The sequence below is a fragment of the Chlorocebus sabaeus genome, chromosome 16, assembly GCF_047675955.1.
Source record: "Chlorocebus sabaeus isolate Y175 chromosome 16, mChlSab1.0.hap1, whole genome shotgun sequence".
Classification (NCBI taxonomy): Eukaryota; Metazoa; Chordata; class Mammalia; order Primates; family Cercopithecidae; genus Chlorocebus; species Chlorocebus sabaeus.
This window is the reverse complement of record NC_132919.1, coordinates 71368941-71388904: the sequence shown is the minus strand read 5'-3', so window position 1 is coordinate 71388904 and position 19964 is coordinate 71368941. Positions and strand designations below refer to the sequence as shown.

Sequence of the window (19964 nt, the reverse complement as noted above, 5' to 3'; positions counted from 1 at the left end):
TGTTTCTCTAGAGCTACGAGGTCCCCAAGCTTCTGCCCCACTACAGGCTCTCTGGGAGAGGGCTAGATGGCACCTACTGTTTACAGTGGCTTATTTTTCTCTCCTGTGGTGGGCAGACAGGCCCTGCTCTCTGAAGATCTAGGGCATGTCATTCTGGTTTGGTGGGTTTACAGGAAGGGTGTACATCTTGTATGAGTTACCATGTGTGAGTGTGTATCTTGCTTCTGGGGGTAGTAGACTGGGGAGGGGGTGATAGAAGAGACTGGTCACACTGAGGGAACTCCTCTAGCTCTCAGTGTGTGGTAGGAGTGGGTGGCATGTCCCCATCTGGTAGCTCTGTCTAGGTGTGGGGTGTGCTCTGCATTCTTTCATGACTCCCTGGGTCCCCTAAAGGTTGGTTTTGGAGGACACAGTGGATAATGGAGTGGCTTCAGACTTCCCTCTGGTCTTGATCCAAGAAGGAAAGTAGAGATTCTGACTGCGAGCAGTGGACTGGGAATCAGAGGACTGAACTGGAGACTTAGCCTGGTTACTTAACTATGTGTGTTTATATATGTCTTCCCCTTTGCTAAGCCTCAGTTTCTTCATTTGTAAAAATGGCTATCAGTAGCAAGCAGGGACATTGCCACCAAGACCATACAGAGAATGTATCGTAAAGCTCACTGCAAATGGTGGTAATGGCTGGGGGGATCTAGGATGGAATCCTCTTCCTAAATCTAGGTCAATCTCTCTGCCTTCAGTTTTCTTCCCCCATCCTTTGCCCATCTGGGGGATGGAGGAACCAGGCAGGGCTATTGCCCTGGGTACTGCAGAATTCCCCTAATGCAGGTTGTAGCTGTTGCCAGAGCACCTGTGGTCACAGAGTACAGACCTCTCCACCAGGCATTTCTTCCTCTGGGGCCCCATACTTGCTCCCCTGAGCCATGTCTCCACCTTCCTTCTGCCATCCCTGCTTGGCGTCCTTGTCTCTCTCTCCCCTGCCCAGTGGCCTCCTTGTCCGGCTCACTGGGCAGGAGCCCTAATCGGATTCGACAGCTGAGATATGTGTGGCGGCTAAGAGCAGGCGGGAGGGAAGCCAGTGGGAGGATGGTATGAGGACTGCCCCTGGCACTGCCCCGGCCTCCCGAGCACCACCTTGGGCCTGCTGATTTCTTACTTGGCTTGGCCCCAAGGAAGGGGTGCCAGAGGAAGCTCAGGAATGAACAGGCTGAGGTCTGGAGACTAGGAGAGGAGGAAACACACCAAGGTCCTGAGGACCTGGTTGATATTTGATGACCTTAATGTCAGTGTCTCTGACTCTGACAAGGAGGAAAGGACAGCGATGAGCCAGGCTGACCCCCGCCACCCCATTCCCATAGCCCCACTTTCTTCTCCTTGTTCAGAAATGTGTTCACTTTGCCACCTCTAGACCCTTTGGCCAGTACCTCCTTGTGGGTCACATCTGGGAGCTTCTGGGGTGCCACATGTCTGCCTCAATCTGGGCTGTTTCCTCCCCTCCAAGGTATTTCACTCCCTCTGGGCTGGGCGCCAGGACTCCTGGGTTTCCCGCCCGCCTGTGGTGCAGGGCTCCCCTGCAGGGCTCCAGAGAGTCGCTTAGCTGGTTTCCTTCCTTCTGTGTGGGGAGGGCCTTCCCCTAGGGCTGGGAGGTGTCAGGAATCCCAGGTGGGACAGGGGTGGGGGCACAGTAGCCTCTGGCACTATAGCACCCCAGCTTCTCCCTCCTAGCCTCTGACTCAGCTTGGGGGCAGCACATGCCCAGCCTGGCAGGCATGGCCTATTCTTGCCTCCAGGCTTCTGTCTTTACAGGAGCCTACATCTCCTGCTCTCATTTTTTAGCTTGTTTTCCCCGTGATATCTGGGGGTGGCTATCGAAATCCCTGGTTTTGGGGAGCAAAGGACTAACATAATTGAGGCTGGGGCACTATTTTGTCTTCCCTCCAGTTGGGCCAGGATGAAGGAAACTGTCACAAACTTCCCCACGCCAATTCTTCCTGCCCTCAAAAGACCAGTCAGTGGAGCCAGGCCCTGCCCTCTGGGTGCCCACAATGTGGTTGGCACTGATTTGTCAGAAATTGGGAAGGTTTCCCTCTAGACCGCTTGCCTCCTTTCTCCTCCTCCCACAGGGTAGGGGCAGCTCTGTGATTGCAGGCACTTATGGGCAGGCCTCCCCCTAGGGAAGGGGTGTGGGATGCCCCCAGGATGGCCAAGTTGGCACTAGCCCCAGGCTGGAGTGCTGGACAAGATTCTGACCTGGGAGTTAGTTGGGGGAAGGCAGGGCATGGGCCTCCCTGCCCCCCTCGTTTCCTGCTCTTTGGGCAGCTGTGGGCGAGAAAGGCTGCAGGGACTATTTTTAGTTGGTCAGTCCCCTGGCAGGAGGGACGTGCAGAGCAGCACGGGGCAGGCAGAGGGGCTTGCCAAGGTGAGGGTAAGCAGGCAGGCAGAGGTGTGAGGAAGGGCCAGAGGGGCAGAAGACAGAGCAAAGAGGCATGGGGAGCAGGGACAAGACCTTACCCAGAGGGACCTGACCCAGGTAGATGGGCAGGGCTGGGCTGGAGTGGGTGGAAGAGTCCTGGCACCCTTTAGGGCTTTCTTTATCCAACTGGACTCAGAGTTGGAAGAGGTTTTAGGGGCTACCTAGGCAATCCCTTCCCCTTTCAGAGAAGGAAACTGAGGACTAGAGAGGACACTCAATCAGTCATTGGCTGTGTTGAGACCTGAACCCAGGCCCTCTCTTTGCACCATTTTTCTGTTGTCATGGTTCCTCACTACACCTCAGTGTGCTTCCTTCCCCTACTGCAGCAAGGAGGACCATGAGCCAGGCACACCTGGTCCATTTTCCCCTCTGCTTGTTTGTGCAGGGTCTCTGTAAATCCCAGCTTGGTTTGTTTATAAGTCTCCATGTGGAGAGAGTCTGTGTCCAGGCTGGAAGGAGGTCAGAGTTGGGTTTGTTTGGGTGGCCTGTGGCCACTGGTGTGAATGGAGGTACTGGACAGGCTCCAGCGGGCTCACAGGCTGGTGAGCTGTGGGGCTAGGAGACACCTTACAGAAGGGACGTCCAGACTTCCTAGAGCCCTTTGTGAGCCCTCTTCCTACCCTGCCCAGGACCTGTGGGTCATGGTGGCTGTTTGCCAATCTCCCCAACAAAAAAAGGGAACAGGGTTGAGGAGTGGGAAGATTACTACTGGCTTCTGATCACTAGTCAGAAGGGGGCCCCCTCTGAGGCCTGGAGGCAGGGAAAGTTGGGGCAAGTTGGGGTGTATATAGGAAGAAAACTTAATGGAGAATTGTGGTCCCTCAGAATTCAGTCTGCTTTCTGTCTTCTGCCTTAGGCTCTCCCCAAGGGCCACCATGTTGCACAGCTGCAGGGGGAACTATTCCATAGATTATGATGCGAATGGCACCCCCTGGGGTTGTTCAAGGCCCTGCCTGTGTAGCCACACATGGTGCATCTGTCCCCCAAGTTCTTCCTTCAAATTAGTTCAGACCCAGCTGGAAGGAGGTGTTCCAGACAGGCCTTACACCCTCTCCCTCTCCCCTACCCTGCCTCATGCCACTCAACATCTCCTATTCCTCTGCTGCCCACCCCCAATGCACCAAGCAGGTCATGGTGCACCACCATTTGTATTGTAGGAGCCCCTCCCCTTCTCTCCACTCAGTTTCTGTGTCTCTGGGGGGCTGATTTATCATGCCCCCCATCAGGCCTACTGCGGTGTGTGAGAAATCAATAGTGCAAATGGATTGAGGCTGTTTAGCCTGTCAACTCCCCTTGGGCCCCACCAACTCTTCTGGGACTTGTGGAGTTGCTCAGCCCCCTTCTGGCTCAACATACACATATTTAGTGGTTGTAGCCAGAGCACTGAGCACAGGAATTACTCTTTCTGTTCGTCTCTGTCTCATTCTCTCTCTCTCTCATATACTGGGCTGGTCTTAGCATGACAAATACTCTTGAACATTTATTTTCTAGCTTGGGTGGAGGGGCTTAAAGGGCAGTAGGCTGCCAGCCAGAGGTGGGGAGGGAGGCAGGTGGGTGAGGGAGACTGTGGGTAGAGGGGTGGGGTGGGGGTGGGGACTAGCTGGGGAAGGGATTGGGTGACAGCCCACCCCATCAGCTCTGGTAACTCAATCCCTGCACCCCACCCTCCCAATTTCCCTCCTGCTCAACAACTTCAGCAGCTGCTGGCAGAAACAAGGCTGGCAGAAGTGTGTATGAGTGCATGTGTGTATGGGGGGAGAGGGTGAGAGGGGCTGTGGGGGCAGGGAGTGCTGCCAGGACATGTTAAAGGAGACTCACAGCCTGGGTACAACTTGGGTGGCAGGAGGAGGTGGGGCAGGTGGGAGAGTGGGTGGTGAGTGATGGGCAGGCTGCAGTGGGGGCAGGGCAGCCCAGGGGTCTCACAAAACTTGTTGGCACTGGAGCAGGGCCTGGTGTGGTGGGGGTGGGCAGTGGTGAGGGGGCAGGGGCTGGCACAGACATTGCTGGCTCCAAAATGCTGAGGCCCATTCTTCACCAGGGGGCGCATGTAACCATGGAGGGACAGTCTGCCCCTGTCTCCAATCCTTGGGCCGTGCCTGCTGGGCATCACAGTCTCGGTGGTGACTAAGTCACTTCTGTCCTGGGGCTGGCAAGGTGCCAGGCTCAGCTCTTCTCGGTAGGTGAGTCACTGCCCTGGCATCTCCCCCGGATGCAGCTGAGTCACCCAGCCATGCCTGCTAGGCAGGTGGGCACCATGCTTTTGGTGGGGGTGGAGGGCTATGTGTGCTGCCCCCAGTGTCTTCTCCGATCTCCCTCTGGCATGTCCCGGCCCCACCCATAAACCTGCAGAGCCAGGCAAGGATGGCGCTTCTCCCTTGTGATCCACTGAGGGGTGAAGGAAGAGGTAGCAGGGCAGAGTGGAGTGATATATGTTTGATTTGGAGTAAGTAGGGGAGGGGAGAGTTGAGGAGGGAACATTGATTGGGAGATATATATATATATATATATATATATATATATATATATATATTTTTTTTTTTTTTTTAACAAAAAAGAGACAGGGTCTTGCTATGTTGCCCAGACAGGTCTTGAACTCCTGGACTCAAGCAACTGTCCTATCTTGGCCTCCCAAAGTGCTAGGATTAAAGGTGTGAGCCACCATACCTGGCGTGGGTTTGAATCCCAGCCCTGCTATTGACAAGCTGTATGACCTTGAGGAAGGCAATTTTCTTTTTGAGCCTCAGTTTTCTCATCTGTACAATGGCAACAGGAGCCTGCCCCTTCAGGACTGTGAGAATCAAATGGAGTGGGACTATTAAGGTACTTGTGGGAGGAGCTGCTTTTGGGAAGAGCTAGGAGGCTTGGGAGGGGAAGAGGAGTCAGCTGGAGCTGGTTCCAACAAACTCCCGCACCATCCTGGTGGTCTTGGAGGGCCAATTGCTTCTCATCCTCTCTTCGGACTATCACTTAATGCTGTTCTTCAGGAGTTTCCACAGGCTGTGAGAGGACAGCCTTGTTGTACTAGAAGTGTGGGCCCTCCTAGGGTGTCTCAGAGCTATATTTTATCTTTTTTGACTACTGAGAACTGCCACTGGCCTTGGTACCTGTCCAGACTCTCTTCCTTCACTTCCTCTAGTTTGAAGCGGGATCCTTTTCTTGGGAAACCAGTGGCTCAGGCTCCTCCCCCAGCCTATCTCCTGTGTGCAGGGAAATAGTAGGCCCCAAGGAGTGTCCTTCCTAAAGAGTGAGGCGCCCCTGAGCATGTGGCTTTTCTCTCTCTGCTAGTTTCCTGCTGCTCCCTGGGTACCCTTCTCTCCTCCTGCATCAGGGTCCCTGGTGGGAGGGGGTGGTGGAAGCCCTGTTATGAGCCCAGCACAGCTGGAGTTCAGCTGCTGCTGCAGCAGATTGAAGACTCCTGATCCCCCACCTGGGGACCTCTCCTGCCTTCTGCAGTCAAGCTTGGGTAGGGCTGGGCCTTGGACAGGTGGTACTTGTTGCCCTGGGCAGGAAGGAAATGCCCCAAAGATGTGCATGCTATGTGTTTGTACACATGGGTGCTGGTCTTGTTTGAGTGTCTGACCCCTGCGGGAGGTGGGTTTGTGTGTATGAATTTGTTCTCTCATCCACACATGGGGCAACTTCTGTGCCTGTGTAGAAGTGTGCCCCACCCTCTGCTTCATGCCCTTGTCTGTGCACAAATGTGTTTGAATGTACTTGTTCATGCGTGGATGTGCATACATGCGTTGGGGGTGTACACATCCCTGCCCTGAATGTGCACGTGGAAATGCATTTGTACCAGGATGCCTGACCCTATGATGGCAGGTGTACCTGAAGGTCGTCCCACTTGGGAGGCAGTGTAGCTATGTGCATGCATGCTTGCATTCTTGTGTCCATGAGCCTTCCCCTCTAGCCTCAAGGAAGGAAGACCGGTAGGATCTAGGTTGGGAGGTGCCTGTGGGCACTGGGGGTGGGCTGGCGCTGACTCCAGTCCTGGGCTGGTTCTCACCTGGGCAGAGCTCCCTGCTGTTGTCGGGGCTCAGGCTGGAAGGCCCTTGGGGGAGCGCGGCTGGGGGGTAAGGGGTTAAGCGGTGGCGTCCACATCTGGGAGCCATTGGCGCATTCCTGCCGGCTGAGCGCATGTTTGCGGATGAATCTGGACAGGACAGGGCGGGAGGGGCTGGGCAGGAGGTTCGCACCGGCAGACGGAAATCCAGACGGGAGCGGGAGACAGCTCCGGCCCAGCGGGCGGGAAGGGGCCTGGGGAAGCGCGGCCCAGCACTGCTGGGGCAGTTTCCCGTGCGCCGGCCCTCAGGGCAGAGCGTCCCGCCATCCTGGCTTGTCCTACCTTACCACGGCTCTTGGGCTAAAGCCAGGGACAATCAGATACTTCAGTTCTAGACCCGGCTCTGCAACTGGTGCGACCGTAGACAAAACCCAGCGCCTGCTCTTGGCCTCTCTTTCCTCTGTAAAGCGGGGGCCGCCGTCGGACCAGTGGGTCTGAGAGCTCTGCCACCGGGTCAGGCTGAGAGTCTCCTCACTGGGCTGGAGGCCTGGGAGTGCAGCACTTCCCCTTCCAGTGGGAAGTTCTGTGGGGGCACTCGTGGCCACTTCTCTGCCTGGGAACAGGGCGAGAGGGGAGTATTCCCTAAGCGATTCTGCTTCCCCCTAAGCTCGCCAGTGGACTGCTAGCGATGGGGACAGGATCCTCCCAAACAGAGCAGCAGGCTGGGAGCGGGGTCATGACTGTGTTGGAGACTGGGGTCTCTCAGATGGAGGGTGATTCAGATCCTGTCCAGTTGGAATATGAACAAGAGCTTTCCTGGCTTCTCCAGGCTTGTTCGGGAGAGAGAAGCTTGAGTCTGAGTCTTTGAGCACGGAGGGGTGCTCCTGGGCGCCCCTACTGGAAGATCCAAAAGTCTTGCCCTTTGAGAAGAGTACTTTAAGGGGGTTGGGGGGTTGGGTTGAGCCAGAGTTCCTAGGACCCACTGGAGCTGGAAAGGTGTTTGGGGAAAGAAGAGATGTACTTGCGGGAGATCTACTCCTGGACTCTTTTCTTTTTTCTTCTTGCAGCTGAGATACTTAAGATCCAGGGAAGGGAAGTGACTTGGTCAAGGTCACACAGCTCTCAGTTCCAGCTGGTCCCTAGAAGAGGATTATAATTATAGGATTCAAGGGCTTGACAGCTAGGGCAGGAGTCACCGCACTCACTTCCATGTTACGCCGCCGCCTCACTTCTCGGGTTTAGGTGTGGGTGTGTGTGTGGTTGGGGGGAAAGGAGTGTAGGATACCACACGCTGCGGTCTTCTCCACCGAGCGCTATTTTCATTCTTTCCGCAGAACCTCACCCCCCATGTCGCTCCGAATCTTCGGTTCTGGGTCTGAGGGAGGGATTCTCCCGGATTCCCACGGTCTAGTCTTCAGCTAGGAGCGGCTCCTTTAAGACTCGCCCTTCTCGGGGTCTATTAAGGAGAGGCGGGGGCGGGCGTGAATCTGTAGATCCGCCCCTGGCTGATGATTGGTCGGTGGGCGGGCAGGGGCGGGCCTGAGGGAGAGGGCCTCCCCCCACCTCTGCTCCGTACCCTCCGCCCCTTCAGTCTGGGGCTCCGGGTAAAGTTTCAGCCTCCGCACGTGACTCGCTATGGCCGCTGCCGTCGCCCCGCGCCCCTGAGCCGCGGCCCCCCGGACGGCTCCTCTCCCGGGACCCCGCACCCTGATGCCGAGCAGCACCAGGGCGCCGGGTTAGGGCAGACGCTGTGCTCGCGGGCACCCCGAACGGGTTGCGTCCCCGGCTGCGAGGTAACTCCTCCCCCGGGGATTTTGGGGAGCCCCTGGTTCCCACAGGCGTCGGGGCCCCATGTCCTGCCCCAGATTGGGGCTGCGGGAGGGGACTGGGTGCCGGGAGGCTTCCGACGGAACCCGGGGTTTCCTGGGCTTCCCAACTCGCTGCAGCCGTGTCCAGGGTGGGGGAGCCCCGTCTGTGCGTCTGCCTGCGCCGTGTCTTCGCGCGCAGCCTTGAGGCGTCTGTGGCCGTCTGCTGCGCGTGTCCCCCGCGCTCGAGCTGTTGCAGAACCACCGCTGGGAACTCCTGTTCTCTCTTTTTCTCTTTAAAAACAAGCAAAACAAAAAGGCTTTCAAACCTGTTTGGGGAGAGATCGGATGCTCAACGGACTAGCCCCCTCTCTTTTTCCCTCCTGTTATCTGAGCTGCCCTGTGGTTTAGGGAGAATCAGCCAGGGGGCTCGCTCCCACCAGAGGGAGCCGGCCGGGGGCGGGGCCCGCTCAGCTGGTGTCCCCCGTGGAGTGAGGGGAACTCACTCAGAATTGGGTGCAGGAGCCAGTGCAGTATGTATGTAGGGGTGTTCCTGGGTCTTGTGCCACCATGGGGTGTGGGAGCTTTTTGGGGTGAGGGAAAGACGGAATAGACTGGTGGACTTTGCTCTGCTGAGGGTGTCTGGGACCTGGTGCCACCCACGAGGCTTGGAAGCTGCTGGCCAGATGTGTGTGTGAGCCTGTTGTGGGGTTGGGGGGGGGCGGCTGGGATATGAGCTTGGCTATGTCCTCTCATCTTCTCTCTGGGCACTGCCCTATTGTCAGGCTGCTCCTTGCGAAGGACAGGCCTCCAATGTGTTAGGGTGGGGATGGGGACCAACTAATCCGGAAACCAGACAGAAGAGCTCCCCAGCCTTGGAGATGCTTCCGCACCCTCCATCCTGTCTTGGATCGGATGCCCAATGTGATGGCCTGGAAGGGTACCTCCTGCCCTCTCTGGCTCTGTCTTCTGTAACCAAGTTGCCTTCTGTCTGATGGCTGTGTGCACATATGTGTATGTATATATTCTTGGAAAGGATTGTTTCTGAGAACACCGCCCAACTCCCCACGCCCTGCTGCTTACCCCAAGGATCACTTCTGCCCTTGACACTCCCTCTCCTCACTTTCCTGGCCAGGACATTCTGGGATGTCTCTTATACCCTTCCCTGTCTGCAGTCTTCATAGGGCAAGATTGTTTTGGGGAAGTGGTTCTGTAAGGACCTTCCAGGTCTTGCTAGGAAATTGGACCTCAGGCCCCAAACTCTCCTACAGGGCCCGATGAGGAGGCTGTGCCGGGGAAGCCCCAGGTTGGAGTGGGGGTGGCTTGGAGCCTTGGGGCTTCCCCTGGAGGGGGCGGGGGGCGGGTGGAGATGAGGCTAGGGGGGAGGAACAAGAGAAAAAATATTTGGAGTTGGTTGTATGGTGCTTCTTCCTGGAGGAAGAAGAGGGGTTGGTTGTGGAGTCTGGGAGTTTGTGGCTGTGAAAGATGGTATGCTAGGAGGAGCTGGGACATCAGTACTGCCTGGGAGTCTGGACCATGTGGTATCCTGAAAGAGAGGTCAGGAGGGTCAGACTGGAGTAGCCTCTTGGGAGCTGAGGATCTTGGATTTGCAAGGATTTTGAGGGTATGAGTGAGTGTACATGAGGTGTCACTGCAGGGGTTTCACCATCAGACTGACAACGGTGGCACAGATGCAGTGGCAGTTCTGAGAAGATCCTAGGCTTGGAATGGCTTAATCCTGGCCACCTCCTCCTTCCTATAGCCCCTAAATCTCTATCCCTTCAGTCTGACCCTAAATGCCCCAGCTGCCACCCTGGGACTCCTTTTTAGTCCCCTTCCTACTCCCAACCTTGAGGCAGCCTGGCAGGAAGCCAGCTGTGGGCAGCCCCATCCTGATTGCCCATGTGCCTCCCCCGCTGGGCATAGTCACCCACATGTGCCATGACGTGGTTCCTGCCACCCCATCTAAGTATGGGGGAGAGGACATTGTCGGAGTGGCCCCTCAGTTCTGTTTTGGGGACATTCACCCAGACCCCAGCTAATGAGCACCCCTTCCCCTAAACCATTTAGTCTTGGAAGCTGACTCTGCCCTCTGGGACCTTTCCTCCCAGGCCACTCCTTGCTCAGACTCTAGTCTCAGGTGGGATGGTCCTCAGAACTGTGTGATGTGAGGGTGGGGCCTGTCCCAAAATACAAACCCCAATGCCCAGTTTCCAGTCCTCTTGGAAGCATGAGCCGGATAGGACTTAGGCTGGGCTGGAGGGGTAGGTATGTTTTGGCCTCTGTGGGGTCTATTAATATTTGGGAGCACTGCCTGGGATCTGGGGTGATAGGCATCTGGGGATGGTAATCCTGTCCCTGCGACAAATAAGCGGGGTAATCTCCGCTTGCTCAGTACCCACCCCCATCTTGTGTTGGTAGTTTTGGGAGTGTGGGAAGCTGGCAGGGCCCCTGGTAAGATGACCAGGGTTGTCTTGACTTACTGGGTTTTGGGAAAGGAGTATGGCAACTGATACCCCGGCTCCCAGGGCTGCACATTCTCTCTGACGCCTGCTGTCTTTCCTCCCTCTACTCCCCTCTCCACCCTCTGGCTGCTGTCTGGAGCCCACACGGTTTGTGGGGGGATGCGCGGTGAGGGGCAGGGCCTGGATCTCCGTGTGTGTCCGGGGAGTATTCTGAGAATTGGCAGAATTGGCTAAGGGTGTCTGGGTGTCCCCACAGGGTGGGCAGCATGTGGGGACCTGGCCTAGTGTGAGAATGTGTCAGCGTTGGTGTGTCTGTCCTCAGTCTGGCTCGGGTGTGGGTGTCTCGGGTGTGGGTGTCTCTTGCTTCGTCTGGATCTTGCCTCCCGCTCCAGTCCCGCCCTCCCCTCGCTCCCCCCTAGCTGGGACCGCCCGCTTGCTCTCCCTCTCTCCCCACAACTGGAGCCTCCCTTGCCTGTTCCTGGAATTTGGAGAGGAGGAGGAGGAGGAGGAAGAGACAGGCAGACAGACCTCCCACACTCTAGCCCGCCCACCTGGCATCATGGGGAAATGAAATAGGTGCTATGGAACTACGTTTTCCCTGGCTTCCCTAGACCCTCCAGCACACATCATGAGGGCCAGCTCTTACGGAAGGGCCATGGGCTGCCCACCCCTCTGGCCAGTGACACCTCCTCCTACTTAACATCCTGCCCCAAAGGGCCACTGCTGGACCTCTAGGCACCACTGTCAGCCTGGGGAGCCAGTGGGGGGATTAGGCTGCTGCCAGGCTGGCCCGCACCTGTTGCCAACCCCAGCCCTATAACTGGAGCTTGCCTGGGAGGGGGCTGCAGAATGACAGGTGTAATTTCTGCAGCTAGGCAACTCCACCCCCCCAACTGGATATGCCTTTCCCTTCTGCTGGAACAAGGAAAGGCTTCCCCTTCGCCACTCCAAGTGTCAACCTGGTCTTATGGATGATGCCCCTGTCCTGCCTGATGACCCCCACCCCCATCTGTGGCTGCAGAGCTGGGCTGCCTTCCTTCAAGTTTTCAGAGCTGTGCTGCCCTGGCAGGGCTGGGGGTGTGGGGTGTGTAGATGGGGGTGGTTCTCTGTTAATGTTTTAATTGCCTAAAAACTGGGAGCTCAGCTCTGGGCCAGTGGGGAGTCTGGGTCTGGCTGGCCGCCCGGTTTGGGCTAAATATAGTCTGGGACATCTGCAGAGAAGGGGAGGGGGGTGGAGGGAGGTTCCATTCCCCCACCTTCAGCCAAGGTGCCCTCGTCTGGGCAGGCACCTTGGAGCAGTGAGGGGGATTCCTCAGCACAAAAGGCAGGGGAGAGGTGGCAGGGAAGAGGCGGCAGGGGAGAGGTGGCACAGTTGGGACCTTGCTTGCCTGGAGGCCAGTAGATGCCGGAGATGAACCTGGAGGCTGAGGACAGGGCAAGAATGGGGCACGCCAGGGCTGGGTCCTCTGGCTGTTCCCTCTCCCCCCAGAGTTACTTGAGGTCAGGCAGTCTCCATGTGTCATTGTACCCTGCAGGCGGTGTCACTGTGACCCACTCGCTGTGTGTCTGTGTGTACACACCTACCTTGGAGTGGCTTTATCCTGGCCCTCTCCCCGGAGCCTCTGTCCCCTGGGTCCTACTGCAGGTCCTCAGCCCTCCTTCCCTCTGTCCCTCACCCCACAGTGAAACCTTCAGCCCAGGAATCGAGACTTGAGAAGGGGAAGCTGCGGTGGGGAGTTCTCTGATCTCCAGTCACGGCAGGAAGTGGAAAAGAGGGGGGTTAAGGGGGGAACCCATGAGTGGCAGGCAGGAGGGAGAGCCCTGTCAGTCCTGTGATCCACTGTGCAGAGCAAGGGGGGGTTGGCCTCCTTCCTAGTGGTCCCCCTTCCCTCCAACTCCAGGTAGGAGAAACCTGGGGACAGCTGATTCCCCAGGGGCTGCAAACAATCTTCATCACCCCCCAACACTGAGAAAAAAAATGTCTTCCTGTCACATGGCTGTCACTTCCTGTCCCACTGTGGTTCCCGGGATGTTTGTTGTTGGTTGCCATGGTGATGTCTGCCATGGGCACTAGCCCTGGTTCTTGTGGGGAAGGAGCTACCCTTCCCCGCTAGGCTAGGGGGGTACTTGGGGGACTTGACTGGGGGGTCCTTTCAGGCTGAGTGTGTGTGGTCTCTGATGCTCCAGATTCCCCAGGACCCCCCAGACTTCTGTCTGTGGGGAGGAGTCACTGCCACCTACTCAGACTGAGTGCTGGGGAGACTGTGACCGCATCTGGCTGTGACTTTGTGAGTCTGACTGATTTTGCAGCCCTTGTCCACTCTGGCCAGGGTTCCTCTCGCTCATAGAGATGCCCATTCAGGAAACCTCTGTGCTCCCTATCTGTCCTCATATACAGTTCTGGAGCCTGCTCCCATCCCGTGTTCTGATGGAAACCACCTTCCCCAGGGAGTTTCTGTGGCTTCCTGGACTCCAGGCTGGAGTGTCAAGGGGCTCTGGGGCAGAGTCCCAGGTTGCGTGTGTGTGGGGCTGGGGAGGTGGGGGCTCTGCAGACTATGCCTTCCCCTACACACACAGCCTGCACCTGCTTCTCCCTTGTCCGGCAGGCCCTCTTCTCTAAGGGGAGGCCATGGGGCTCTGTGACCTATTATCCCTACCCCACTGGGGGCTTCCCTGTTCAGCTGGGGATGGAGAGGGGAAGAGATTCCCCCTAGTTCTAGCCCCAACTTGAGTAGGCGGCTGTGGAGTAGGAAGTTGATGGGGGGGCGGTCAATGGGTCGGAGGGGGGCTATGGGGCAGGGCATAGTCTGACTCAGGCCTGGTCTGGGGTCAGAGCCAAAAGGATATCCTGAGGCAGGACTGGGGGGGGGTGTATTCCTGGATTCCCTGCAGCGTGGGTCCCCAGGGTGGGATGCTGAGAGGGGGCTGGTACCATCTAGTCCAGCTGGCAGTTTGCCCTGGGACTCAGAATATGGCAGTTTCAGGGTTGGGCTGAGCTGAGGGGAGGGGCAGGGGCTGCTGCAGGCGATCTGCCCACCCTGGCCCTGCCTGTTTCTCTGTAAACTGTCCCCCCATTGTGAGAGTACTGTGTTTCCTGCTTGGTACTGTGGAGAGGAGGTAGTGGTGAGGGGGACAGCTGCCAAGGTGAGGGTGGGGAAAGCCCCGTGCCAGGCTGGATGTGAGGTCGGTGGTTTCCAAGCTAGGGGGTCCCCTTTTGTCTGTGCCCCTTTGGTCCCTCACCCGACAGAGCTGCCTGTGTATGGTCCACACATTTCTGTGGTCTGGCTGTGGCCTCAGTAGGCTCATCTCTTCCTCTTCCCATTTTTTTTCCTTCCTTGTGGGTGGGTCCCTCTTCTTGAGGCCTGAATTACCCCCTGCCCTTTCACCTACTCGCTGCTTGGAGTAGGGAGGCTTCAGTTCTGGTTCTAGGTGGACGTCTCAGACACCCTGGGCTTCAGAGGTCCTGAGCATGTCCCCCGGGGGATCTGGGGTATGGCCCCTGGGGATGGAGGAGTTGGGAGCACTACCCTGACCAGCAGAGACCCCCACTTCCTCCTCCTAAAACCTGGACTGCCCCGAGCTTGGATTGTCCAGTCGCCCTTCCTGCCTGGTATCCAGTCACTGGTGAGATTATGGCCCGTGGGGTCCTGCAGCTCTCTGTAGCTAGGGAATAACCCTGGGCTGAGTGGAGTACAAGCTCTGGAGACATTGGACCTATTCTTTTGGGACAAGGCACTGTGTCTTTTTTTTTTTTTTTTTTTTTTTTTTTTAGGCGGAGTCTTGCTCTGTCGCCCAGGCTGGAGTGCAGTGGCACTATCTCGGCTCACTGCAAGCTCCGCCTCCTGGGTTCACGCCATTCTCCTGCCTCAGCCTCCCGAGTAGCAGGGACTACAGGCGCCTGCCACCACGCCCGGCTAATTTTTTTGTATTTTTAGTAGAGATGGGGTTTCACCGTGTTAGCCAGGATGGTCTCGATCTCCTGACCTCGTGATCCACCCATCTCGGCCTCCCAAAGTGCTGGGATTACAGGCTTGAGCCACCGCGCCCGGCCCACTGTGTCTTGAGGCAGTGGGCAGTGGTAGCACCCGGAAGTGAGATACTGGACTTCTTCCTTCCCCTGACTCCCAGGAGGACATGCTTATCACCTGCATCGACTAGGGCAGATTTTCAAACCAGTCCTAGCTCTAGCAAGGCTGGCCTGGGGTTCTGTGGGGTTGGTGGGGAAGAGGCACCCTCCAGCTATCCCAGCCACCCCCAGGTGATCCTTCTCCAGCCCTCCTAGGGTAGCCTCTTTTAAAATGAGGCTGGGCTGGCCGGGCACAGTGGCTCACACCTATAATCCCAGCACTTTGGGAGGCCAAGGTGGGCGATCACAAGGTCAAGAGTTTGAGACCAGCCTCGTGAACATGGTGAAACCCCGTCTCTACTAAACATACAAAAATTAGCTGGGCATGGTGGCGGGTGCCTGTAATCCCAGCTACTCGGGAGGCTGAGGCAGGAGAATCCCTTGAACCAGGGAGGCAGAGGTTGCAGTGAGCCGAGATTGTGCCATTGCACTCCAGCCTGGGTAACAGGGTGAGACTCCATCTCAAAATAAATACATAAATAAATAAAATGTAAAAAATAAAAAATATAATGAGGCTTGGCTAACCGGGCTTCCTGCAGCCCAGACCCTGGTGAACAGACAGGAAACAGAGGACCCGAGTGGCCGGATTGTAGGCTTGCCAGGGAGGAGAGGGGTGAGAGCCTTGGCCAGAGGAGACCCTTGAAAAAGCGGCGAGTAGTCATCGCTGCTCCCCAACCCCTGTCTGCAGATATGAGAAGCACTGGGGAGGGGAGAGGTTGTGGCTTTGTATGTATGGGAGTGTGTTTTCCTGGAAAGTTCGTAAATGGTTCTAGTTTAGAATCTACCCTGTTCTGCCTGCTTGGCCAGCTCCTGGCGGGATAGGGGTCCAAAGGCGGCAGGGCTTTGTTTCTGCCAGGGCTGGAGTCCCTCCTGCCCGAGTTGAGCTTGAGCTCTGGGTGTCATTTGCATATGATTCACTAACTGTCTAGAATGCTTAGGAAACCCCCAGTCTCCCCTTCTTTTAAGCTCCCCAATCCTTTTCCCCTTCTCTCAGCCCCTCTGAGTCTGTCTGACCTCTATTTCTTGGGAACCATTGTTTCGGGGGAGCCTGGAGAACAGAGAGAATGAATGAGGAAGGGAGGCTGGGGCCAGGCCCAGCTGGGTTTGGGGTCCCCTGCTTCTCTGTCCTGAGTATAGGGGAGGAAATGGTATATTTCTCTTCCCCTTCTCCCCTCCTCAAATCCAAAGGTTTCCCTTTTTTGGTTTGTGAAATGAAAGAAGGGAATTTGGAAAGGGTTGTGGTCAGGCCTCCACCCACACCCCGAATATCCCTTTCTCCACATCCCTCTTGTCCGTCTGAGGGAAGCAGGCCCTGGGAAATGGGTAACTCTCCTTCCTGGCCCTGTCAACAGATGTTGCCCTGGGTGGGGTGAGGCAAGGGACAGCAGGCCAAGTGCTGAGGGGCACCAAGGTGGTGGCAAGGGGTGTGGGGATGGAGGACTCCAGTTGCCCGGGCCTCCCCTGTGCCAAGCTCTCGGCTGGGTGCTTTCCAGGACTTCCTGTCTGAAATCGCACAGCTTGTTGTTGAGGTAGACAGTTCACAGGCGAGTAAACAGTTGCTTAGAGAGGTTAAGAGACTTGCATAAGGTCACCCAGAGTGGCAGAGCTGAGATTTGACCCTTCCGACTTCTGGTTCTTTCTCCCATCTTCGTGGCTCAGAAAGCTCTCACTTTTTTCTCTAGGTGTGTGACTCTGGGGTGTAACGCGTGGGCAGCTAGGCACGCTGATGCTGGGGAAGGGATCCTGGCACCTTCTGAGGGTGAGAGCGGCCCCAGTGGGCAGGGGTGTGGGGCTGGTTGCAGGTGCTCCAGCCCCCTACTCCTTTTTCTGCTGTGCTGAGGCTAGGCTCGGTATATTGGAGGTGTGGGCCTGTGGTTTTCTCTCTCTCAGGGGAGGGTGCCCGTGGGCAGTGGAGGTGGCTGGCATAGGGTGGAGGTTGGATGTGGGTAGTTTGTTTTCCCTCTCTTTGGTACTGGTTTCGATTCTCTGCCGAGGCCTTCTCCCCTGCTGGGGTGTCGGGGGCTGGGGCCCAGGTGTCTCTCTGAGGGTCATAGCTCCTGAAGGACCTTCTGAGGCAGAGCCTGTGCCCTTTCAGGCCCACCCTGGTTATCCCTGCCCTTGCCCATCCCTGTTCTCTGGTCTATCTGGCCCTTGGCCCATTTCTGTGACCTTTAGTCTGTCCTGCAGCTCAAGGACCTCCCCAGGGAGCTGAGTAAATTTGCACTGAAGTTTGCAGGCAGAGCTGGGTTAGGCTTTTTGGAGGCTCTGATAGGGGTCTGGGGAGGCCTTCCAGCCTTGCTCTGTAGTGTGTGTGGGTAGTGGGCTGAGGGGTGAGGTGGGGGTAGTGGGGATTGAAGTTTGGTTCAATTTCAAACTCCTCAGGGGCAGAGTTCATGTGGCTGTGGTTTTCTCTTCTCTGGCAGCAAGGGTGGGTTCCAGAGGGTCCAGGCTGGACTGACTGAACTGACCTCCCAACCCCCAAAGGCTGGGTCCGAATGCCTGGGATCTGGATGGCATTCTGGGTCTCAGCCTGGGTTATGGAGGCCTCACTTTGGGTTAGCTGCCCCTTGGGCCTCACCTTGAGAGAGGCAGGCCTCTGTGTGGCTGTGAATTCACCTGAGTGTTTGTGGACCTGGTGCATGGGCTGGGCCCACAGGGAGGACCTCAGAGCATCTTTTGGCAGAAGCAGCAGGTACAAGGGCCACCCTGGCTCTATGAGGTCCGAAGAATATACAGTCTGGGAGACTGTGGAGCTGTGGTTGTGTCTTTGGGGAGCTGTGTGCTGGGGCCCATGCATGCAGTTTCTGAGCTGTGTTCACTGTGTGGTAGAGCCCAGGTGTGGAGAGATGGTATCTCCAGGTTCCCTCTCCTCACATGCATGCCTGCACACACACAGGCTGGGGCTGCAGGCATGCTCTTGCCACCCAGATGTTTTCTGTAGACCTGCATGCATGAGTTTGTATGTGTATTTGTGTGTGAGGGTCCAACTATAGGAACTGATGAGGTTCCGCCAGCCTCTTCTTCCCTTGCATGGCTCCCCCAGCTCCAGTTCCCGTTGTGTGGGGCCCCACAGGAGTTGGGAGGGGGCCAGGGCGGCAGCTGGTCCAGTGGGTGGGGCCCCTGTTCCTCTGACATCAGCTCTGTCAGCCTAGGACGGAATTGGCAGGGGCCTGGGGTAGGAAGGGGGTCTTTATTCAGGAGTGAGGAGAGAGGCCCTATGGTTGTCATAATGAGTAACAGTAAAACTCGTGGTCATTAGCAAGGTCCAAATTTTACTCCTGGGGCAGCCTCCTCTCCCTAGCCCAGTACCTGTCCCCTCCTGCCCTCTCTCCCTCAGGTCCACACAGGCTGGCTGGCTCAGCTGGGCCAGAAGTCCTGGCCTCTTCCACAGTGGCCTTGGCAGGAACTCCCCCTTCCCAGGCCTGGTCTTCAACCAAATGCTGGCCATGTGCTTGTCCCCTGGACTCTAGGTTTGAGGCTGGAGTCTGGAGCTCAGAGCCTGGAACCTACTGTAGCCTGAGCTTAGGGTGGAGTGGCAAGGGGTGTTGGAAAGGGACAGTCCTTATTTTGAGTCTCTGTGGCCCTGTTTCTTTCCTTTCTTCCCTCTTCTTTTAAAAACAGCTTTATTGAGATATAATTCACATACCATAAAATTTACCCATTCAGTGGTTTTAGTATATTCAGAATTGTGAAACTACCACCACAATCAATTTTAGAACATTTTTATCACCCCAAAAAGAGCCCCCATACCCAGGAACGGTCACTTCCCATCTTCCTCAAATCCACGCCCCAGCCCCTGGTAACCGCAAGTCTGCTTTCTGTCTCTATAAATGTGCCTATCCTGGACATTTCATATAAATGGAATCCTACAATATATGGTCTTTGTAACTGGCATAATGTTTTCAAGGAATATCTATATCATAGTATCAGTACTTCATTCTTTTTTTTGGCAGAATAACATTCCATTGTAGGGATATACAATATTTTATTTATTCATCAGTTGATGGACTTTTGGGTTGGTTCCACTTTTTGGCTATTAGGAATAACGCTGCTGTGAATGTTCATGTGTAAGTCTTTTTGTGGACTTACATTGTCATATCTCTTGGGTAGATACCTAGGAGTAGAATTGCTGGCTCATATGCTACTGCTGTGTTTAACCTTTTGAGGAACTGCCAAACTGTTTTCCAAAACAGCTATTCTATTTTACATTCCTACCAGCAATATATGAGGATTCAAATTTCTCCACATCCTCGCCAGTACTTGTTATTATCTGTCTTTCTTATTAGAGCTAGCCTAGTGGGTATGAAGTGGTATCTCATTGTGCTTTTTTTTTTTTTTTTTTTTTTTTTTTTTTTTTTTTTTTTTTTGAGATAGAGCCTTACTCTGTTGCCTAGGCTGAAGTTCAGTGGTGCAGTCTCGGCTCACTGCCTCCTGGGTTCAAGCAATTCTCGTGCCTCAGCCTCCTGAGTAGCTGGGATTATAGGCATGTACCACCACGCCTGGATAACTTTTGTATTTGTTTTTTTTGTTTTGTTTTTGTTTTTGTTTTTTTTTTGAGACAGAGTCTTGCTCTGTTACCCATGCTGGAATGCAGTGGTGTGATCTCGGCTCACTGCAACCTCCGCCTCCCTGGTTCAAGCGATTCTCCTGCTTCACCCTCCCAATTAGCTGGAATTACAGGTGCCCGCCACCATGCCTGGATAATTTTTTAGTAGATTTTTGTATTTTTTAGTAGAGATGGGTTTTACCATGTTGGCCAGGCTGGTCTCAAACTCCTGACCTCAGGTGATCCCCCCGCCTCAGCCTCCCAAAGTGCTGGGATTATAGGTGTGAGCCACCATACCCGGCTAACTTTTGTATTTTTAGTAGAGACGGGGTTTTGTCATGTTGGCCAGGCTGGTCTTGAACTCCTGACTCAGGTGATCTACCTGCCCCAGCCTCCCAAAGTGGTGGGATTACAGGCGTGAGCCACCACCCCCAGCTTCAATGTGCTTTTGATTGGCCGTGTTTCTTTTTGTCTCTTTTCTTTTGTCTTTCTTTTTTTTTTTTTTTTTTTTGAGACGGAGTCTTGCTCTGTGGCCCAGGCTGGAGT

At 55.7% G+C, this 19964-nt stretch overlaps 1 protein-coding gene across 2 annotated transcripts in view; it reads left to right on the top strand.

The window, feature by feature from the left end:
* Positions 1–19964, top strand: part of RARA (retinoic acid receptor alpha) — a 49494-nt gene that overhangs the window by 993 nt on the left and 28537 nt on the right. The window contains exon 1 of one of the 2 annotated variants that reach the window (XM_073005332.1): positions 8062–8269. The exons of the other annotated variant lie outside the window; for it this stretch is intronic. The gene's annotated coding sequence lies outside the window, so the exon portion shown is untranslated. Of the gene's footprint in view, positions 1–8061; positions 8270–19964 lie in introns of those variants that run through there. 2 annotated transcript variants of the gene reach the window in all.